Raw genomic sequence first — 23,801 nt, forward strand, 5'->3', positions numbered from 1 at the left:
TGGCTCAAACAAATCAATAAGAGAGTTCCCCAGAAAAGAAAATAAATGAAATGGAAGTAATCAAACTACCAGAAGCAGAATTTAAAATGATGGTTACTAGGATGCTCAAGGATCTTAAAGTAAGAATGTATGATCATAATGAGAACTTAAACAATGATAGTAAGTATTAAAAAGAACATTGAAAACAAAAAAGAACCAGTCAGAAATGGCAAATTCAATATCTGAAATGAAGACTGCACTAGAAGGAATCAACAGCAAGCTAAATGAAGTGGAAGATAGAATTAGCAATTTAGAGGACAAGATAAACGTAAGCACAAAAGCAGAGCAGCAAAAAGAAAAGAGGTTCAGAAAGACTGAGGAAACTCTAAAAGACCTCTGTGACAACATCTGAATTACAGGGGTTCCTGAAGGTGAAGAGAACGAACAAGGGATAGAAGACTTGTTTGAAGAAATCATAACCAAAAACTTCCTTACATTGATAAAGAAAAAATTCACATGAGTTCAAGAAGAACAGAGAGACCCATTAAAGAGGAATCTAAGGAGGCCCACACCAGGACACATCATAATTAAAATGCCAAAGTTGAGACAAAGAAAGAATACTAAAAGCTGTGAGACAGGCAATTAATTACCCACAAATGAGCTTCCATATAGCTGACATCTGACTTCACCACATAAACATTTCAGGCCAGAAGGAATTGTTCAGAAATATTCAAAGTGATGCACAAGACCTACAACCAAGACTACACTATCCAACAAAGCAATCATTTAAAATTAAAGCTGAAATAAAGTATTTCCCAGACCAAAAAAAATAAAAGACTCAAGGAGTTCATTACCACAAATCCATTACTGCAAGAAATATTAAAGGGTCTGCTATAAGAAGAGGAAAGGAAGAAGAAAAAGAGAGAGAGAGGGGTAGAGAGAAAAATCAAGAGAAAGAGATTGATAGGTTTAAGGAATTAAATGATAATAAATAAGTACATATCAATAACCTTAAATGTAAATGGGTCAAATGTTTCAATCAAAAGACATAGGATAGCCCTGGCCGGTTGGCTCAGTGGTAGAGCGTCGGCCTGGTGTGTAGAGGTCCTGGGTTTGATTCCCGGCCAGGGCACACAGGAGAAGCGCCCATTTGCTTCTCCACCCCTCCTCCTCTCCTTCCTCTCTGTCTCTCTCTTCCACTCCCGCAGCCAAGGCTCCATTGGAGCAAAGATGGCCTGGGCGCTGGGGATGGCTTCTTGGCCTCTGCCCCAGGTGCTGGAGTGGCTCTGGTTGCAACAGAGCGACGCCCTGGAGGGGCAGAGCTTTGCCCCCTGATGGGCAGAGTGTCGCCCCCTGGTGGGCGTGCCGGGTGAATCCCTGTCGGGCGCATGCGGGAGTCTGTCTGACTGTCTCTCCCCATTTCCAGCTTCAGAAAAATAAAGAAAAAGACATAGGATAGCTGCATAGTTAAGAAAACAAGACCAGTGTATATGCTGTTTACAAGAGACTCATTGAGAACAAAAGATACACTAAAAGTGAAAGGTTAAAGAAAAAAATTCTTGCAAAAGAAAATAAAGAATGGTAGATACATGATAAAACAGGGAAGAACTTTAAAAACATTATGCTAAGTTAAAGAATTCAGACATGAAAGACACATATTGTATGATTTCATTTACATAAAATATCCAGAACAAGGAACTCCATAGAGACAGAAAGAAGGTTTTTTGATTAATAGGAGTGTGAGGTGAGGGAGTGGCTGCTTAATGAATATGGTATATTATTTTAGGGTGATAAAAATATTTTGGAAATTGTTAGAGCTAATGGTTTCACAACAATATAATGAACTAAATGCCAATAGATTGTATACTTTAAAATGGTTAACTTTATGTCATTTTTCACTGCATTACAAAATGAACAAGTAATTATGAGATATTCACACATTAACATAAAACTTTGGAGTTCAGGGATAAGATGTTTTATTAGAAAATAATGAAAAAAAAATAAAAAATCTTTTTTTTAAAAATAATTTTATTTTTTTAATGGGGCGACATCAATAAATCAGGATACATATATTCAAAGATAACAAGTCCAGGTTATCTTGTCATTCAATTATGTTGCATACCCATCACCCAAAGTCAGATTGTCCTCTGTCACCTTCTATCTAGTTTTCTTTGTGCCCCTCCCCCTCCCCCTTTCCCTCTCCTTTTCCCCCCTCCCCCCCGTAACCACCACACTCTTATCAATGTCTCTTAGTTTCACTTTTATGTCCCACCTACGTATGGAATAATGCAGTTCCTGGTTTTTTCTGATTTACTTATTTCGCTTCATATCATGTTATCAAGATCCCACCATTTTGCTGTAAATGATCCGATGTCATCATTTCTTATGGCTGAGTAGTATTCCATAGTGTATATGTGCCACATCTTCTTTATCCAGTCGTCTATTGACGGGCTTTTTGGTTGTTTCCATGTCCTGGCCACTGTGAACAATGCTGCAATGAACATGGGGCTGCATGTGTCTTTACATATCAATGTTTCTGAGTTTTTGGGGTATATACCCAGTAGAGGGATTGCTGGGTCATAAGGTAGTTCTATTTTCAGTTTTTTGAGGAACCACCATACTTTCTTCCATAATGATTGTACTACTTTACATTCCCACCAACAGTGTATGAGGGTTCCTTTTTCTCCACAGCCTCTCCACATTGCTGTTTGTTTTGCTATTACCTGTCTTGTTAATAATAGCTAATCGAACAGGTGTGAGGTGGTATCTCATTGCAGTTTTGATTTGCATTTCTCTAATAGCTAAAGAAGATGAGCATCTTTTCATGTATCTGTTGGCCATTTGTATTTCTTCCTGGGAGAAGTGTCTGTTCATATCCTCTTCCCATTTTTTTAATGGATTGTTTGTTTGTTTGTTGTTGAGTTTTATGAGTTCTTTGTATATTTTGGATATTAGGCCCTTATCTGAGCTGTTGTTTGAAAATATCATTTTCCATTTAGTTGGCTTTCTGTTTATTTTGTTATCAGTTTCTCTTGCTGAGCAAAAACTTCTTAGTTTGATGTAGTCCCATTCATTAATTTTTGCCTTCACTTCTCTTGCCTGAGGAGTCAAATTCATAAAATGCTCTTTAAAACCCAGGTTCATGAGTTGAGTACCTATGTCTTCTTCTATGTACTTAATTGTTTCAGGTCTTATGTTTAGATCTTTGATCCATTTTGAGTTAATTTTAGTACAGGGGGACAAACTGTAGTCCAGTTTCATTCTTTTGCATGTGGCTTTCCAGTTTTCCCAGCACCATTTATTGAAGAGGCTTTCTTTTCTCCATTGTGTGTTGTTGGCCCCTTTATCAAAAATTATTTGACTATATATATGTGGTTTTATTTTTGGGTTTTCTATTCTGTTCCATTGGTCTGAGTGTCTATTTTTCTGCCAATACCATGCTGTTTTGATTGTCGTGGCCCTATAATATAGTTTGAAGTCAGGTATTGTAATGCCCCCAGCTTCATTCTTTTTCTTTAGGATTGCTTTGGCTATTCGGGGTTTTTTATAGTTCCATATAAATCTGATGATTTTTTGCTCTATTTTCTTAAAAAATGTCATTGGAATTTTAATGGGAATTGCATTAAATTTGTATATTGCTTAGGGTCATATGGCCATCTTGATTATATTTATTCTTCCTAACCAAGAACAAGGAATATTCTTCCATCTCATTATATCTTTTTCGATTTCCCTTAACAATGGTTTTATAGTTTTCATTATATAAGTCCTTTACATTCTTTGTTATGTTTATACCTAAATATTTTATTTTTTTTTATTGCAATTGTGAAGGGGATTATTCTTTAGAGTTCGTTCTCAATTGTTTCATTGTTAGCATAAAGAAAGGCTATTGACTTCTGTATGTTAATGTTGTATCCTGCGACCTTACTGTATTGGCTTATTGTTTCTAGTAGTCTTTTTGTGGATTCTTTGGGGTTTTCAATGTACAGGATCATATCATCTGCAAAAAGTGATACCTTTACTTCTTCTTTTCCGATATGGATGCCTTTTATTTCTTTGTCTTGTCTGATTGCTCTGGCTACAACCTCTAGTACCACAATAAATAAGAGTGGAGAGAGTGGACAAACCTGTCTTGTTCCTGATTTAAGGGGGAAAGCCTTCAGTTTAGTGCCATTTAATCTGATGTTAGCTGATGGTTTATCATATATGGCCTTTATCATGTTGAGATATTTTCCTTCTATACCCATTTTGTTGAGAGTCTGAAACATAAAATTGTGTTGTATTTTATCAAAAGCCTTTTCTGCGTCTATTGATAAGATCATGTGGTTTTTGCTCTTTGTTTTGTTGATATGGTGTATTACGTTAACCGTTTTACGTATGTTGAACCATCCTTGAGATTCTGGGATGAATCCCACTTGATCATGATGTATTATTTTTGTAATATGTTGTTGTATTTGATTTGCTAGTATTTTGTTTAGTATTTTAGCATCTGTATTCATTAGAGATATTGGTCTGTAGTTTTCTTTTTTTGTGCCATCCTTGCCTGGTTTTGGTATGAGGGTTATGTTGGCCTCATAAAATGTGTTTGGAAGTATTGCTTCTTCTTCAATTTTTTGGAAGATTTTGAGTAGAATAGGAACCAAGTCTTCTTTGAATGTTTGATAAAATTCGCTGGTATAGCCATCTGGGCCTGGACTTTTATTTTTGGGGAGGTTTTTAATGGTTTTTTCTATTTCTTCTCTACTATTAGGTCTGTTTAGGCTTTCTGTTTCTTCTTGACTCAGTCTAGGAAGGTTGTATTGTTCTAGGAATTTATCCATTTCTTCTAGGTTGTTGAATTTCGTGGCATAAAGTTTTTCATAGTATTCTACAATAATTCTTTGTATATCTACGGTGTCTGTGGTGATTTCTCCTCTTTCATTTTGGATTTTGTTTATATGAGTTCTTTCTCTTTTTTCCTTGGTAAGTCTTGCCAAGGGTTTGTCAATTTTGTTGATCTTTTCAAAGAACCAGCTCCTTTTTCTTTTAATTTTTTCTATAGTTTTTCTGTTCTCTATTTAATTTATTTCTGCTCTGATTTTTATTATCTCCTTTCTTCAGCTGGTTTTGGGTTGTCTTTGTTCTTCTTTTTCTAGTTCCTTAAGGTGGGAAGTTAAGTGGTTCACTTGGGCTCTCTCTTGTTTGTTCATATAGGCCTGAAGTGATATGAACTTCCCTCTTATCACAGCTTTTGCTGCATCCCATAAATTCTGATATGTCGTATTGTCATTTTCATTAGTCTGTATATATCTTTTGATCTCTGCACTTATTTCTTCTTTGACATATCATTTTTTAAAAGTATGTTGTTTAGTTTCCACATTTTTGTGGGAATTTTTTCCTCTTTTTTGCAGTTGAATTCTAGTTTCAAGGCTTTATGATCAGAAAATATGCTTGGTACAACTTCGATTTTTCTGAATTTGCTGATGTTGTTTTTGTGGCCTAACATATGGTCAATTCTATAGAATGATCCATGTACACTGGAGAAAAAAGTATACTCAGTCACTTTGGGATGAAATGTCCTATAGATGTCTATCATATCCAGGTGCTCCAGTGTTTTGTTTAAGGCCACTATATCTTTGTTGATTCTCTGTTTGGATGACTCATCTAGAGCCATCAGCGGTGTATTGAGGTCTCCAAGTATGATTGTATTTTTGTCAGTTTTTGTTTTAAGGTCAATAAGTAGCTGTCTTATATATTTTGGTGCTCCTTTATTTGGCACATATATATTAAGAATTGTAATGTCTTCTTGATTCAGTGTCCCCTTAGCCATTATGAAATGGCCATTTTTGTCTCTGAGTAATTTTGCTGTCTTGTAGTCATCATTATCAGATATGAGTATTGCTACGTCTGCATTTTCTTGGATGTTATTTGCTTGGAGTATTGTTTTCCAGCCTTCACTTTGAATTTGTTTTTATCCTTGTTACTTAGATGAGTTTCCTGTAGGTAGCATACAGTTGGATTTTCTTTTTTAATCCATTCTGCTACTCTGTGGCTTTTTATTGGTGAGTTTATTCCGTTTACATTTAGTGTAATTATTGACACTTGTGAGTTCCCTATTGCCATTTTATATCTTGCTTTCTGTTAGTTTTGTGTCTTGTTTGATCCTTCTCTTTCGTTTTTCTATCTTTTGTTTTTATTTGCTTGTATTCCATACATCTTTCCTCTGTTACTATTTTTTTATCTCATGTGCTTCGGTGGTGGTTTTTTCAATGGTGGTTACCTTTAAGTAATGAAAAGGGTTTCTACCCTGTTCATTGTAGTGGACTATCTTGTGAGTAATTTTGCACTCCATCGTCCTTTGCTACTGTTAATCTCCATCTTCTCCCCCCCTTTCTTTTTGTTGTTGTCACAGTTTAAATTTGGTTTTATTGTGTTCTTCTTGGAGCTTTTACTTGTGGCTTTGTTTTTTTTTTTTGTTCTTTTTATCTGATTGGAGAACCCCCTTTAGTAATTCCTGGAGTGGGGGTTTTCTGATGATAAATTCCCTCATCTTTTCTGTATCTGTGAATGTTTTTATTTCTCCTTCATATTTGAAGGATAGCTAGATGGGTTTAGTATTCATGGCTGAAAGTTCCTCTCTTTCAGGACTTTAAATATTGGGGTCCACTCTCTTCTAGCTTGTAGAGTTTCTGCTGAGAAATCTGATTATAATCTAATGGGCCTTCCTTTATATGTTGTATTCTTCTTTTCCCTGGCTGCCTTGAGAATTTTTTCTCTGCCGTTGGTTTGTGCCAATTTCATTATGATATGCCTTGGAGTAGGTTTGTTGGGGTTAAGAAAACTCAGAGTTCTGTTTGCTTCTTGAATTTGAGGCTTTAGTTTTTTCCAGAAGCTTGAGAAGTTCTCATCTATTATTTGTTTGAGTATGTTCTCCATTCCATTTTCTCTCTCTTCTCCCTCTGATATACCTATTAATCTTATGTTATTCTTTTTGATGGAGTCAGATAATTCTTGTAGGGCTATCTCATTTTTTTTAATTTTTGAGTCTCTTTCTTCTTCTCTCTGTTGTGCCTCAAGTTGCTTGTCTTCTATTTCACTAATCCTCTCTTTTATCTGACCTGTTCTATTAGCTAAGCTTGTTACTTCATTTTTCAGCTCGTGAATTGAGTTTTTCATCTCTGTTTGATTTGTTTTTATAGTTTCAATTTCCTTGGACATATATTCTTTGTGTTCATTGAGTTGTTTTCTGAGCTGAGCTCCCTAAATTGCCTTTCTGTGTTTTCTTGTATATCTCGGAGGATTTTTAGGATTTCTATCTTGAATTCTATGTCATTTAGCTCCAAGGTTTCCAATATATTAAATTTTTTCTCCATAGATTTTTCCTCATCTAGCTGTGTTACCTCTCTTTCTTTTGTATCCATGATATTCAATTTTCTCTTCCTTAATGGCATCTGAGGGTGGTTTTGTTGATAGTATTAATGAGATTTAATAAAGAATAAAAAGTTAAAAAAATAAAAAATCGAAGAGTTGTTTTTTTAAAAAAAAATTAATAATGAAATAAAGAAAAATGAAATAAGCCTGACCTGTGGTTGCGCAGTGGATGAAGCATCGACCTGGAAATGCTGGGGTCACCGGTTCGAAGCCCTGGGCTTGCCTGGTCAAGGCACATATGGGAGTTGATGCTTCCAGCTCCTCCCCCCCCCCCAGTCTCTCTCTTCTCTCTAAAAATGAATAAACTAAAAAAAAAAAAAAAAAAAAAAAAAAAAGAAAAATGAAATAAAATAAAAATTTTAAAAAAAGGAAATTATTTCCCCCCTCCTTTTTTCCTCTCCTCTCCTCTCCCCTCTTTCTTGAGAAAAATCTTGTGGTGAACTCTGAATGATAACAAACTATGCCTGTAATGGAGGGCCTGAATTGGGGAAAAGTAATAAAGGGGCAAAAAAAAAAAAAAAAAAAGAAAGAAAAAAGAAGGGTGTATGGACCCACAAAAAACAAATAAGGAAAAAATTTGGGTCAAGAATAAAATGATTTGCTTTTAGGTGTTGGATGACTAAGAGTTATGATGAGAGGCATAAGAGGGAAACAGAAAAATGGGGGGGACAAATTAAAAAATTACTATTGTACTTAGTGGAACAAGAACTAGATAAATGGAGAGCCAAGGATGGGAGCACTGGTAGTGAGTTAAAAAGATGAAGTAAAAAACCCCCAAAATGCCACAAACATAAGTTTGAGTCCCAGATAAGATAATTTGTTTGTTATTGAGGTTTGAATGAGAGGAGACATAAAGGAGAAAGGAAGAAACTAATATAGAGGGAGAAAAGAAAGAGAGAGAGAGAAAAAAAAAGAGGGAACCACTAAAAGAAGAAAAAAGAAAAAAGAGGACAGAGAGAGAGAGAGAGAGAGTTAAGGGTTTTGGAGTGCAACCCTCATAGAAAGAAAGGAAGAGGAAAGAAAAGATAATGGGAGATGTGACACTTATGGGTAGTGTAGTTCAAGGAGAGGAGAGAGTAAGACCGGCCGAGAGTTAATCGGCCAAATTGGAGGAGGAAAAAAATATCAGGAATGAAGATAAGAGAAACAAACTAACAAATATAATAAAATGGGATAGGTTATAGAGTCTGCAGATTATTCTTGATTTTGAGAGGTTATCTTCTTGCTTTTTCTTTTCTCTCCCTCTTCCTGGTCGGTGACTCTGTACCCCGGGTTCTGCCCCTTTGGCACACTCAGGTAACGGTTTGCAGTTGATAAGTCTCTATGGCGATGTCATGTATTGTGCTTTAGTCTCGTTGGCAGTCAAGGCTCATTAGCATTTATAGGCTCCGACAGTGAGAGAGTCCGTGTTCCTGGAGCCTTTCTCCTAGTCTTTCCTTCCTCAATTAGTAGCCTGATAATCCAGCTATGGGGTTGCTGCTGCCTCTGCCTGGATAGTAAGAGGCTCAAAGAGCTGGCAACTCCCCACTCTATTTCCACTCAGCACAGGGCTCTGGGTAAGGCTCAGTCAGTCAGAGCTGCTAGCATAATCAGGCGGGGCTTCTGCCCACTTAAAGACCTCTGGCTCTGCCACTGTCTCCGGTAACACAGGCGGGCGCCCACTCCCGGGGCGCTTGGAGAAAACTCTTGCTCACTATCTGCGCGCACAGACCAGGATATCAGGCTGGCAGTCTCACGCTCTGAGTGAAACCCCCGCCCGCACGGAAAAGTTCCAGCGTTGGAATTGGCTCTCGCTCCGTCCCCGTGCGTGGCTTTTGCAAGGCGCTGGGGCGGCCCAAGATTCTGCTTTGGCCCACACAAAGGCCCCTGACTCTGCCCCTCTGTGGGATAACACAGGCACGCACTGTCGAGGCACTCGGAGGAATCTCTCGCTCACTATTTGCGCGCGCAGACCAGGATATCAGGCCGGCTGCGTTTCCCTCTGAGTGAATCCCCCACCAGCACGGAAAAGTTCCACTGTTGGAATTAGTTCTTGCTCCCTCCTGTGCGCGGCTTTCCCTGGGCACTGGGGGTGCCTGGAGATTCCGCTTTCAGCGCACACAAAGGCCTCTGACTCTGCCTCTCTTTGGGACAACACAGGCGCCCACTCCCGGGGTTTTGGAAGGAATCTCTCGCCCACTATCTGCGCGCGCCGACCAGGGGATCGGAGAAAATGGCTGCCCCGCTTGTCTTTCTTTGTCTGGGTTTGGTGTGAGTATTAGCTTGTATTGCCCGGGTTGCCACAGGAACAGTTTTTCCTCGGCTTGGATCTCCGGGCCAGAGCCTGGTTCGTTCGTTTGTGCCACGGCCTGGATCTATTCACCCCCTTTGCCCACCTCAGTTTCTATATTCACAGTTCCCAGTGAAAGCTGCCCTGTTTAGGTTAGTGAGGAAGGCGGAGCATTTCTTACTCCCTATTTCCTTCGGGGTTTGGTTATATATTTAGCCAATTTTTCGCTCGACCATACCTTCGGGTGTATTGTGAAACATCTGGAGACTCCAAGGATAGGTTTTTCTGTTTCTGGTTGAAGATCTTGTTGAGTTTTGGGGGAGATTTATCTGTTTCGCTTCCTACCCTGCCGTTACTCTGACGTCATCCAGATGAAAAATCTTTAGAGAAAAAATATTGCCTATTGTTACAGTAATATGTTATAGTAGTTAAATATATAGAAAAATATGGGAGATATATAAAAATAAGTTAGGATATGATATTTAAAACCATTAAGGCAGTTGAATAAGGCTATGTCATCTGAATAGGAACTAATCTAGTGTGTATAGATATGATAGGCAGACTATGCTTATCACACAGGGCCCAGTTAGTGTATGTGTGAAGTTATATATAGACAAAAAGTGGCCTGATGTCATAACTCTGTACTGTAAGTTAACATAAACTAGAAGCTTTCCTCAGAACATCTTAAAAGTGACTTGATGTGACATTTCAAAAGATTAACATAAAAAGGGTACCTGCTAGGAACTCCCTAAAAGGTGGTTTGAGGTGATAATTCTGTAGATTGACACCTGTTAGAAGGTGTAGGCCAGAAAGGGTACTAAAGCTAAGGGGCCTCCCTGCTGTGGTAGTTGCCCAGACTCCAAACGTTGAACATGGTCTGTCTCCACACCACTCTGACCAAGGACAGCCGAGAGGAGCACACCAATGGGGCCCCCTTAAGCTGTACCCAGGCATGCCAAAGGATTTGTGAGTAATAAACTGCCTGTTTGATCCTTGCAATTAATTTGTTTGTCAGTCATATCTTTCCTCCAGAGGCAATTGGTCTCAACACTGAAAATGAGTAGAATCCTCATAGCTGCCTCAAGAGTAGTCTCGAAGAGGCTGCCAGCCCTGCTATTAAGCAGAAGTGTCCCACTGTGTGGAGAAGTCGTATCAGGGACATCTGATTGATGTAAGCTTGGGCTCTACTGGGACACTTAAAAGTATAATAGAAAGATAGAAGTTGCCTCATCAGCAATAGATGCAAGAAAAGAATAAGATTGAATTGATACTAGCATTTGAAATACTTGGACATATATCTGCTATTTATCTATAAGGATCACATGAACCACATATTCACTGATCCATTTTGAAATAATTTTTGTACATGAGGACCAACTGTAGCCTAGTGTTCTTTTTTTTTTTTTTTTTTTTGCATGTGGCTTTTTTCCAGCAACATTTATTAAAGAGACTTTCTTCCATTGTGTGTTTTTGGCTCCTTTGTTAAAAATTATTTGCCCTTGTACATGTGGTTTTATTTCTGGGCCCCATATTTTGTTCCGTTGTTCTGTGTGGTTTTTGGCCAATACCATCCTGTTTTATTGTGTCTCTGTGAAATAATTTGAAGTCAAGTAGTGTGATACCTCTGGCTTTATTCTTTTTTTCCTTTTTTTCAGTTGGCTTGGGCTCTTCAGGATCTTTTATGTCTCCATACAATTCTGATGATTTTTTGTACTATTTCATTTCAAACTGGCATTTTGATGTTAATGGGTATTGCATTAAATCTGTATATTTATTTGAATAATATAGCCATTTTAACTATATTTATTCTTTCAATTCATGAACAGAGAGTATCTTTGAATTTCAGGTGTCCTTTTCAACATCTTTTAATAATGCTTTGTAGTTTTCAGTATATAGGCCCTTCACATTCTTTGTTAAGTTCATTCCTAAATATTTTATTTTTGTTGCAACTGTAAAAGAAACTGTTTTTAAAATTTTATTTTCTAAGGTTTTATTGTTGGCATATAGGAAACCAGTAGATTTTTGTATATCAATTTTATAACCTGAAACTTTACAGTATTTGTTTATTGTTTCTAAGAGTTTTTTGGTGGTCTTTGGGATTTTCTGTATTCAAAATTATATCATCTGCAAAAAGTGACACTTTTTCTTCTTCTTTCCTAATTTGGATACATTTTTTTCTTTTTCTTGCTGATTGCTCTGGCTAGAACTTCTAGAACTATGTTGAATAAGAGTGGTAAGAGTAAACATCCTTGTCTTCTTCCTGATTTTAGAGAAAAAGCTTTTAGTTTTAGTTTTTCACCATTGAGTATAATACTGGCTGAGGTTTTTTATATATAACCTTTATTATGTTGAGGTGATTTTCTTCTATAAATGTTGTATTTTATCAAATGCCTATTCTGCATCTATTGATAAGATCATATAATTTAGTCCTTTGTTTTGTTAACATCATATATTACATTGATTCATTTGTAGATATTGAAACTTTCTTGTACCCCAAGAATAAATCCCACTTAATTGTGATGTGTTATTTTTAAGGTTTTGATGTATTCCATTTTCTTGTATTTTGTTTGCATTTTTGCATTTTATTCATCAGAAATATTGTTCTATAGCTTTCCTTTCTGTTTTGCCCCTGCCCAGTTTGGTATTAAAGTTATGTTGGTTTTATAAAATATGTTAAAAAAGTATTGCCTTTTCTTCAATTTTATGGAAGAGTTTGAGAAGAATAAGTACCAAATATTTGAATGTTTATTAAAATTCACTAGTGAAGCCATCTGGTCCTGGACTTTTATTTTATGGAAAGCTTTTTATAGTTGTTTCAATTTTCTTACTGATTATTAGTCTATTGAGGTTTTGCAATTCTTCATGATTCAGTCTAGGAAGCTTATATAGTTCTAGGAAGTAATCTACTTCTTATAGATTACTGATTTTGGTGGCATATAGTCTTTCATAGTATTTCAATATAATCCTCTATATATCTATGATGTCTGGTAACTTCTCTTTCATTTCTTATTTTATTTATATAAGTCATTTCTTCTTTTTTCTTTTTAGTGAGACTAGTCAGAGTTTTTTTCTAGTTCTTTAAGATGTAATGTTAGATTGTTTACTCAAAATATCTCTTGTTTCTTGAGATAAGCCTGAAATGATATAAACTTCCTCTTATTACTGCTTTTGTATCATCCAGAAGTTTTGATATATTGCATTGTTATTATCATTTCTCTATATATGTCTTTTGATCTACCCTTTTATTTCTTCTTTGACCTCTTCAGTTTTTAGAAGTATGTTGATTAGTTTCCACATTTCTATGGGTTTTTTTTTCTTTTGGCATCAGTTCTAATCTCAAAGCATTGTGTTCAGAGAATATGCTTGACATAAATTCAACAATTTTAAATTTATTGAGGTTAGTTTTATAATCCAACATATGATTAATCCTGAGAAAATCCCTTGTGACCTGAAGAAGAATGTATAATCTGATGTTCTTAGATGAAAGTCTTTGTAGATGTAAATTATATCCATTTCATCTAATGTATCACTTAAGGCCATATTGTTTTATTTATTTACTTTTTAGATTATCTATTTAGAGCCATCTGTGGAAGATTAAGCTCCATAACTATGATTTTGTTTTTTTTCAGTTTCCCCCTTTAGTGCTAAGTACTTGCTTTACATATTTTGGTGTTCAATGATTCTGTGCAAAAATATTAAGAAGTGTTATATCTTATTAATGCAGTGTCCTCTTTATCATAAAATAGCTGTACTTATAACATTATAAAACGCTGAAGAAAAAAATTGAAAAAGATACAAAAAATGAAAACATATATTGTGTGCATAACTAAAGACAATTAACATCATTAGATTGTCCATACTACCAAAAGAAATCTATATATTCAAAGCAATTTCTATTCAGATACCAATGATGTTTTTCAAGGAATTAGAACAAATATTTCAAAATAGATATGGAACCACAAAAGACCTTCAAAAGCCACAGCAATCTTGAGAAAGAAGAACAAAGTTGAAAGAAGCATGTTATTTGATACTTAACTTTACTACAAGGCCATAGTAAACAAAACAATATGGTACTGGCATAAAAATAGACATAAAGCTCAATGGAAGAAAACAGAGACCCCAGAAATAAATGCATACTTGATGGTCAATTAACTTTTTTTTTTATTCTGAAAGTATGTGTATTAAAACTGGAGTCAGTAAGATAGAAGAAACAACATAAGAGAGCCCAGACTCAGCTGTTTTGTTTTCTAGAAATGTTATAGGGAAGAAACAAGCTTAGGCAGCACTGCATGGCTCACTGAGCAGTAAATGTCACAGTGGCAGAAGTTAGCCAAGGCAGGGCTTTTTTTGCTTACTGAAAAGTCAGAGAAAATGGGGCCTTGGAGATAAGTTTAGGGGTTAGCCTTGAAAGAGCTGCTTCTGACCATTGCTTTACTGGTTGCAAGTCTCTAGGCCTGAGAGGGAAAAAAAGCTGTGGGTATGCTCCCAGGAAGGAGGGCACACAGGTCAATAAATATTTGACAGAAAAGAATTTACATTGAGACCAAGCCACTTCACTCAATAAGTGATACTGAGAAAATCAGATAGACACATGCTAAAAATAAATAAATAAATAAATGAAAGTAGATCACCTTCTCACACCACATACAGGACTAAAATCAAAATAAATTAAAGATTTAAATTAAGAATAGAAACTATAAAAATTTGCCCTGGCCAGTTGGCTCAGTGGTAGAGCATCAGCCCAGTATATGGAAGTCCTGGGTTCAATTCCTGGCCAGAGCATACAGGAAAAGCACCCATCTGTTTCCCCACCCTTCCCCCTCTCTTTCCTCTCTCTCTTTCTTCCCCTCCAGCAGCCAAGGTTCCATTGAAGCAAAGTTGGCTTGGGCACTGAGGACAGCTCCATGGCCTCCACCTCAGAAGCTAGAATGGCTCCAGGTGCAATGACGCAATGCCCCAGATGAGGAGAGCATCGCCTCCTGGTGGGCATGTTGGGTGGATCCCGGTTGGGCACATGCGAGTGTCTGTCAGACTGCCTCCCAGCTTCTAATTTTAAAAAAATACAAAAAAAAACCCCACAAAAAACTATAATAATTCTAGAAGAAAACATAGAAAGTTAAATCCTGGAAATTTCTGTACCAATATATTTTTTCTCTTTAAGCAAGAGAAAAAAAAGAAAAACAAAACAAATAAAATTAAATCAAACTAAAAAGATTTTGCATAGCAAAGGAAGCCATCAACAAAATGAAAAGACAACCCACTGAATGAGAGAATATATTAATTAATAATACATTTGATAAGGGGTCAATATCCAAAATTTATAAAGAACTTATACAATGCAACGCCATAAATAAAAAAATCTAATTAAAGAATGGGCAAAGAACCTGAACACACACTTCTCTACAGAGGATATATGGTAATTATGAAAAGGTGCTCAAATCAAGAATTAAGCAGAAAAATAAAAACAAAAAACAAAATTATAGACAAAGTAATATAAGTGATCTTTGATTTAGTCTGAGGCTATATATATCATATCTCCCAAATTTCGGCTTCTCTCACAAAATTTTTTTTCTCAAACTTCCAAAGGTTAAAAGCAACTAAAGGGAAGGTCATAGACTGGTAGCAAATGTCATTTTTCTTTGCATAAGTTGCTATGGTGTAAGATAATTTTGCTAAGAGTATAAATGGTAGTATTTACATTATTTGCTTTTAAGATTGGGTCTGCAGTACTATAGCTCAGGCAAATAAATGTTTTAAAGACTTTCCCTTTCAGATCCTGATCAGGTAGCACATCATCTTGATAGACCAAGGTTGAAGGTTTAAGAGTTGACAAGAGGGATAAAATAAGAAAGAAGAGCCATTGAGAATGTGGAAGAGAAGAGAAGGCCATGCAGGGAAGATCGAGTTGGGTGGATAAACCAAAAGAATTTTCCTTTATTAAAGCAGGCAATAGTTTAACAGTGCCTTCTGACTAAACAGAGATTATAATAAAAGACTGAGAAGGTAAGATAACCTTTCAAAACCATATGGTGGCTTTTTCAAGGTAGTATAAAGAAAGCTGAGGTGAAGAAAAACAGCTGAGACCCGGAGTTAAAATAAAAATATGGAAATCAAGTTCTAGAGTAAAAATGACAGGCAGAGTGGAAGAGTCAGGGTGTGGGAGGCACAGCCTTTCTCTGATGTGCAACGTGGATGAGGCAGAGTTTTGTTTTTTGGAAGAGGAAGTCACTATAGAGGACTAAAGAAACAACAGTTTACTGAGTTCTGAGATCAAACACCAGCTCTAAGAGTCAGAAGTTCTATCTCCTGGTAAAATGCTGCTTTTGCCACTTGTATCAATGGTGGCAGATCTCATCCCTGATGGTGACAACAAGCATGAACACGAGCACGGTAAGAGTAACTCTGGCTGGAACTCTGGGTGTGGGAGGTCTGGGTGAAAGCATGCTGTGCATACCCCTGAGGGTCTGGGCCAGCCCGTCTCCAGCCCTCTTCTTCTATATTGGAGGCTGAGGATGGAGTTGGAAGTTATGGCACAAGCAAATGATTGGCATTTTGTTGTTCAGTCTCTGGAATTGTTTTTTCGTTTTGGATCTTTCTGGTTTAATCCCCTCTCCCCATGTTCTCCTTTCAGCACACACAGCTTTCCAGGGTCCATCATCTTTCCAAATCATCCTGATATCATCATTTGTCAACAGCACCTGGGCACAAAATCAAGGCTCAGGCTGGCTGTATGATTTGCAGATTCATGGCTGGGATAGTGACTCCTGCACTGCCATTTTCCTAAAGCCTTGGTCCAAGGGCAACTTCAGCGATGCAGAAGTGACTGAGGTGGTGGATATATTGCGGTTCTATTTTGTTGGATTAACTCGAGTAGTACAGAATCATGTCAGTGAATTCCAGTTGACATGTGAGTGCAGTCTTCTGATCTGGGGAGATTACCAATGATTTTTTCTTTCTCCCACTTGGCTCATGCTACTGCACCCCAGGATCTTTCTCTCCTTTCCAGTTTATCCTACTGTATGCACACACTTCTCTAGAAAAATCTTCCTCTTAGTACAGGGGGTCCTCAGGTTATGACAATTATGACATATGATGTTTTAAGTTCACAATGTTCACTCCTATTTAAACTTTAAAAATATTGAGATGTGAGTGCTTCAGTTTAAGCCATCAGCATCATGCTTATGGACTATGTGGGTGAACTAGTTTGGTGGTGTGAGGTGTAAAAATACATAGTAACATGGTTTATGTGAGGGAGGTGACATCCCCTAGTATGCTTATTTATGCCATTTTCGACTATTAAAAGTGTCAGTGTTCTGTATGTGTTAGGCTAGGGTGTGTTTTGACTTACACCAAAAGTTGGGTTATGTCACTGTCATAGAAACAAAATTGTGTTGTAACCCAAGAACCCCTTTTGCTGCAGATTCTTTCTGTTCCTTGCACTTTTGTCTGATAAAGGCCTCTTTTTATTTGTGTATAACTTTTTTCTCTTAAACTTCAAACAAGAAGCCCTCACTTTTTCTACCCTGTCCCTGAGTAAACCAAGTGTGACTTTGTTTTCAATCCATCTGTTCAAACATCTCCTCCCTACTCCCTCCTCTCAATGTAATTTTTCTATTCTTCCTGGAATGTGTACTTACTCCTGACTTCATCATCCTGATTCTCACATTACCCCGATTACTTCTTACCCACTGTACTTTAACAACAGCTCTTCTCCACCATTTATGATATGTATACTTTTCCCCTGTTCTTTTCTTATTGAAAAATATGAGAATACCTTGGTTGATTACTCAATTGTTTAGAGCATCATCCTGTAATGCTAAGGTTACAGACTTGATCCCCAATCAGGGCATATACAAGACTCAACGAATGGGTGCACGAATGGGTAGAAATCAAATTGTTGTTTCCCTTCCTCTTTCTCTCTCTCCCTGTGTCTTTCTCCCTGCCTCTAGCTCTCTCTCTAAAACCAAGCAATAAATAAAAAATTTTTTATAAAGTCTCTGAACATAGTTATACACCACTTCACATTAAAGCCATGTTCTGAGAAATACATTGTTAGATAAATTTATTGTTGTGTAACTATCATAAAGTGCACTTAAACAACCTAGATAAGATGGCCTACCACACACCTAGGCTATGTGATATATTTTATTGCTCCAATGCTAAAAACTTGTAGAGCATATTCATTACTTTACTAAAAATATATAACATTAAATCAAGCACAAGAGAAAATCAACCAATCAATTGATGCATTATTAGGCTATTGATGGAATAATATGGCATATTGTTTTATGGTAAACTTCTTTTTTTGTAAGTGGAATGTGTACATTCTAAAATAACAATTAAAATATGAAACATACATGAACCAGAGCATCATTATCTTTATCAAGTATAATGTACTGTACATATTGTATTGCTATTCTCTTAGAAAGCTGGCAGAAGAGTGGGTTTGTTTATCACAGTATCAACACAAAGACATGAACAATTTATTGTGCTGTTTTGATGGCCATAATGTCACTAGGAAAATAGAATTTTTTTTAGCTTTATTATAATCATATGGCATTACCTTTTTGTAGTTAGTTTGTTCACTGAAAAGTCATTGTTCAGCAAGTGACAACACTGGATTGGCTTTTGGCCCGTCATTTCACATCTCAAACATTTTTCTGACCCAAATAAAAAATACTAGGTTCTTTCTCAATCCCTTTTCTCCTTGTTGGCTTTAAATATATTTTTCTCTCTTTTTCTTCTATCCAGATCCCATTGAAATACAGACTATAGCTGGCTGTGAGCTGCATTCTGGGGAGACCACAGTAAGCTTCTTGAGGGGAGCTTTGGGAGGAATGGATTTCATGAGCTTCCAGAATAATTCATGTGTGCCTGCTGCACAAGATGGCAGCAGAGCACAGAGGTTTTGTGCAATTCTCTCTGAATACCAAGGTATCTTTAATGTCATAGAAAAGCTCCTTTCAAACACCTGTCCTCGATTTCTCTTGGGCATTCTCGATGCAGGGAAGGCGGAACTGCAAAGACAAGGTTAGTCCTGTTCTCTCCCCAAGACTTTTTTTTTCAGTTTCCCCCAATTCTGTGATTTCAATGGTAGGAAGTGCCTAAGTAAAGAGGGCATTAGTCAATAAAGTATTTGGTTTCCAAAGAAGTGGGAAGGGTCACTATCCAAATTTGTGGGCTTCTTAGTCCCTATGCTCTTGAATAGAGTCATAATATGACATTGTCCTGCTCCTTTCTGCCCCAGTGAAGCCTGAGGCCTGGCTTTCCAGTGGCCCCCCTCCTTTGCCCGGTCATCTGCTGCTGGTGTGCCATGTGTCAGGATTTCACCCCAAACCTGTATGGGTGATGTGGATGAGGGTGAGCAGGAGCTTCCAGGAACTCATCAAGGTGACATCCTGCCCAATGCTGATGGGACATGGTGCCTTCAAGTAACCCTGGACGTTGTGGCTGGGGAGGAGGCTAACCTGAATTGCCGAGTAAAGCACAGCAGCCTGGGAGGCCAGGGCATCGTCCTCCACTGGGGTGAGAAAGAACTGGCCCTGGCGGAAATGGGAGGAGATGGTCCACAAACATGGACGGAGGGGAAAACAATATGGTGAAACAATGGATGTGAGAGAGAAACAAGAAGGGAGGGAAAAAAGAAAGAAGGAAAACAAGAGAGAGAAAGAGATATACTAGGGCAGCAATTTTCAACTGGTGTGCTGCAAGATATTTTAAAACACAATATTGCCTTATATAGTCAGGGGCACTGAACTCTTTTTCCTTAGATTGTCAATTAATAAAAATAATGAAAACAGCCAATACAGTAATAGCCATCTAGTGTGAATGGATCAAAAATTTACTTATTTCTTTTTTGGTCGGATCAGCGTAGAATATAATATAATTTTTGGTGTGCCAGAGAACTTTAGTAATTAGTTTGTGTGTGTCATTAGATGAAAAAGGTTGAAAATTACTTCTTTAAGGTAAAAAAGAAGTAATAGTAATGGACCTATTAATTGGTTGAAGTGGCACAAGAATAAGTGATAGAAGATAGATGTGGATGATTGTGTTAGAGAATCTGAGAGGGGAAGTTGGATATGCCTTTACATCAAAGCAGGTTGTGGTGGAGCTGATACTCAGGTGAGCAAAGGAAGGACAGGAGACTCAGGAATGGGTATTTCAGTGACATCTGTGTGTCTTTTCCCAATTGCGAGGACATCGCACCTCCACCTTATAATTTTGGCAATAATATTGTCCACCTTTATTCTTTTGATATGTCTTGCATTATGGTACTTGAGGCGAAGGTAAATTTTTTAAAATCTTACTTTTTTGTCTATCTCCTGCTCTTTTATGCCATTTTTATTTATTTATATCACTTTTGCCTTGATCTTTCTTTTTTTAATTTATTTTTTAATGATTTGGTTGACATAGTTTGCCAAATCATACAGGTTTCAAGTGTACAACTCAATATTACACCATCTGCACTCTGCATCATGCTCGGCCTGCCTCCAAAATGTCTCTTTCCATTTATCTCCCATTTCTTTGCTCTCCTCCCCCTACCCTCAGCCCCCCTTTCCCTCTGGCTATTGCAATTCTGTTGTCTGTATCTATGTGTTATATATTAATGTTTTTGGCTAATCCCTTCATTTTCTTTGATCCAGTCCCCTCTTACCCTGTCTCTCTGACAGCTGTCCATATTTTCCCTGTTTCCATGGCTCTGAATTCTCTCTCCACTTTTCATCTATTTTATGTAAACCTGTTTTATTATTGTGGTTAAGTATATAGGACATGAAACTTATTATCTCAGTCACTTTTAAATGGATAGTTTAATAGTATTAATTACACTTTTATTTTTGAACAATCAATCTCTAGTACTCTTTTCATCTAGAAAAATTAAACCGTATACCTATTGAACAACATTTTGTCATTGCGTGGACATTTGGCCTGGACAGCCAACATTCCATTTTCTGTCTATAAAAATTTGACTACTCTACATATCAGTGAATTCATCAGTATTTGTTTTTTTATGATTGGATTATTTTATTTAGCACAATGTAGCACAACATATTCAGCTATGTTGTAGCATGTGTCAGACTTTATTTTTTATTTAATGAAGGTTGAATAATATTCAATTGTATTTATATAACATGTTTATTTATTCATTTACCTGACAAAAGACATTTGGGTTGATTCCACCTTTTATTCATTATGAATAAGTTGCTATGAAATATGTCTAATACAGAGCTAACCTACTTGTATTCTTAACAGATCATATCAAAATATTCCATGAGATTTCATCATGTCTCCTTTCCCATTTGGAATAAGTACCCAGAAGACCAGAAGATCAAGTTGTCAGCCCAATCTCATCATACTTAAAAAATAATCATATTTAATCAAGTCAGAGTTTGCATAGATTGTGAGATATAATTTACACACTAGCAGGAAAATAGTTAAGAACTGTGAATATATTATAAAGTGGTATTTATAGTGGGTTCCACCAAGATTTTAAAGATATAAGATGTAAAAAATAATAGATCTCAAAATAAATAAAATAAAGTACAGATGGTCCCCAACTTACATTTTTTTTTTACTTTATAATGATGTGAAAGCAATACACGTTTAATAATAGTGGTACTTGAATATTAATATTTTTTAAGTGAGAAGTAGGGTGGCAGAGAGACAAACTCTCACATGCTCCCAACCTGGATCCACCTGACAAGCCCCCCACTGGGGGATGCTCTGCCTCTGTGGTTGCTTTTCTGTTGCTAGGTAACCAAGCTACTTTAGTGCCTGCAGAAAGGCCATGGAGCCATCCATAGCACCCAGGCCCAACCTGCTTGAACCCCTTGAGCCATGGCTAAACCAACTGGCCAGGGCTACCTCAGCTGCTCTCTGCTTGGTTCTTTGGTCAGGCACATACTTGGAATCCACAGAGCTACTGGCAGCTGGCTGGCCTGTATGGGTCTTAGGGCTGCATGGCTGCTTGGAGAATGCACAAATAAATGGAGCAAATGTTGTCAGTGAGTACAAAGAAGAGAGAGCTTATTTGTTATGCTTGGGCTATATTGCCTTAGTCTTTGGAAAGGACTAGGTCTTCTTTAAATTAAAAAATTAACATTTATATGATTTGAAACTTTGTGTTGGATTTTCTCCCTAATCAATCAGATACTTTTTCCAGACTAGACTGACAGCCCTCTATGGCTCCATCTTGACTTCTACTGTTTTTTTCCTCACATAGTCTGGGAATAGAAAGTTTGTACCTTAGGGAGATTGAAAAATTTGTCCTTTCTTCTTAAATGGCAGAGGTGGTGTTTTAATCCCCTTAGTGTGGCAAAGATGCAATATTCTGAAATGTCTGAAACTGTAACTTCTTAGAGAAGCAAGTAGGCTTTTAAATGTCTGATTTCCTTTGCTCCCTTCCCTTATTAATATCTAACAACCTACACTAGTAATTTCATCATCTTAACCAAGGAATTAAACATATCTATTACTTCCAATCATTACCTTGTTTGTGTGTGTGTGTGTGTGTGTGTGTGTGTGTGTGTGTGTGTGCGCGCGCGCGAGCGCGCACGTGCTTGGGGAGGTTATAACAGTTAACATAAGATCTATCCACTAAAGTACACAGTATCACATTGCTAAGTATAGGTACATCTACCACAGATCTTTAAAATGTTCTCATCTTGAATAATGGAGACTTAGTGTCTTGGTTCCAGTAAAAAGAGTGTGAAGAGGTAAAAGAGCAACTTTACTGTAAAAAAATAAATAAACTTCCAGAAACAACCTTAGCCAGATGATTATGGTTAAAATTACCAGTCATAAGTCATGTTGATATCATGTGTCCCAACTATGACATGATGTAAAGAGCATGTCATTGCTATGGTGTGTTTTTTTCAAGTCCACAACCCCAAAAATTATCAGATAAACCCAAAGGTTTTCTGAAAAGCTTCAGACAAACCAAAAGAGAGAAAAAAAATTATGTAATATTTTACCTGTATTCTTTAAAATGATCAAGGTTATGAAATCAAGGGCAAACTGAGAAGATGATACAGATCAGAGAAGATTAAGGAGACGTGATAGTTAAATGCAGTGTGATAACCTGGACAGACTCTTTGAACAAGAAACAAAAACTAGTGAAAAAAACTGGTGAAATATGGAAAAATTTGAATTTAGTTATTGATAATGTACCAATATCCATTCCTTAGTTTTGACAATTTTTTTCAGAATTTTGTAAAATGTTAACTTTAGGGGACACCAGGCAAAAGTTATATGGAACTTTTATACTCTAATTTGTGTATAGCATAATTTAAAGCTCCTTAAGCTACATAGCAAAAATGTAACTAAAAGGGGGGAGAAAGAAGGCTCTTGCATTTGCAGTTAACACTTTGAGGGCTTCAGAGCTTATGTAATATGTGGACCCAGTTTATGTCAATAGCCATGAATGTAATGATACGTGACAGGTGATGACTGAGACCATGGCAGATGGGGCTAGGGACTCTCACACAGGTTTTCAAGGTGGGAGCTAAATGTACTCATTGGTGAGTTTATGAAAGAATCACAGTTGTTGAAGGTTTTTAGGAATGTGAAAATTGTGTAATTAAGAGGTAGGAAAATGATGATTAGAGCAATGTGGATTGATACTACTAAAGGGATCTTTTTTGTATCTTTTATTGTGGTTATTTTGTACAGTATTGACTTCATAATTTACATGAATAAAGCTGTTATCTAAAGGAAAAACACTTTGAAAAAGAATGAGCCCTCAGAGAAAAAATATCACTTAGCTTTAAAATTTGGTATGGGAGGGGAGGATCTGGAATATATAAACCTCCTAAAAATTTACCCCAAGAAAGTTGGCTGTGTGGGCAGAGTTGGAAAATTGAATAATTGCTGAGTAGATGAATGGGGCTTAGAAAAGGCCCCATTGTGTAAATATATAGTACAGTCAGGGTTCTCACCCTCTTCTAGACCTATGATGAAACAGCAAAGTGCTCAAATTAAAAGATAAAATTTTATTCTATAAAACTTTAGTTGTTTGTTGTATATAGATATAATTTTTATTTTATTTAGAAAATTAAATTTAATGGGGTGACTTTAAGCAATGAGTACATAGGTTTCAGGTAAATATTTCTATAGCATTTGAATTATTAATTATGTAGTGTACCCACAC

General features: G+C 36.8%; 1 pseudogene; it reads left to right on the plus strand.

Annotated features, from left to right (window-relative positions):
- Positions 1 to 15,969: 15,969 nt before the first annotated feature.
- On the plus strand, positions 15,970 to 20,927 carry LOC136400730 (T-cell surface glycoprotein CD1b-2-like; annotated as a pseudogene).
- Positions 20,928 to 23,801: the final 2,874 nt, after the last annotated feature.

Source organism: Saccopteryx leptura, chromosome 3 (assembly GCF_036850995.1).
Source record: "Saccopteryx leptura isolate mSacLep1 chromosome 3, mSacLep1_pri_phased_curated, whole genome shotgun sequence".
In the NCBI taxonomy this organism is placed as follows: Eukaryota; Metazoa; Chordata; class Mammalia; order Chiroptera; family Emballonuridae; genus Saccopteryx; species Saccopteryx leptura.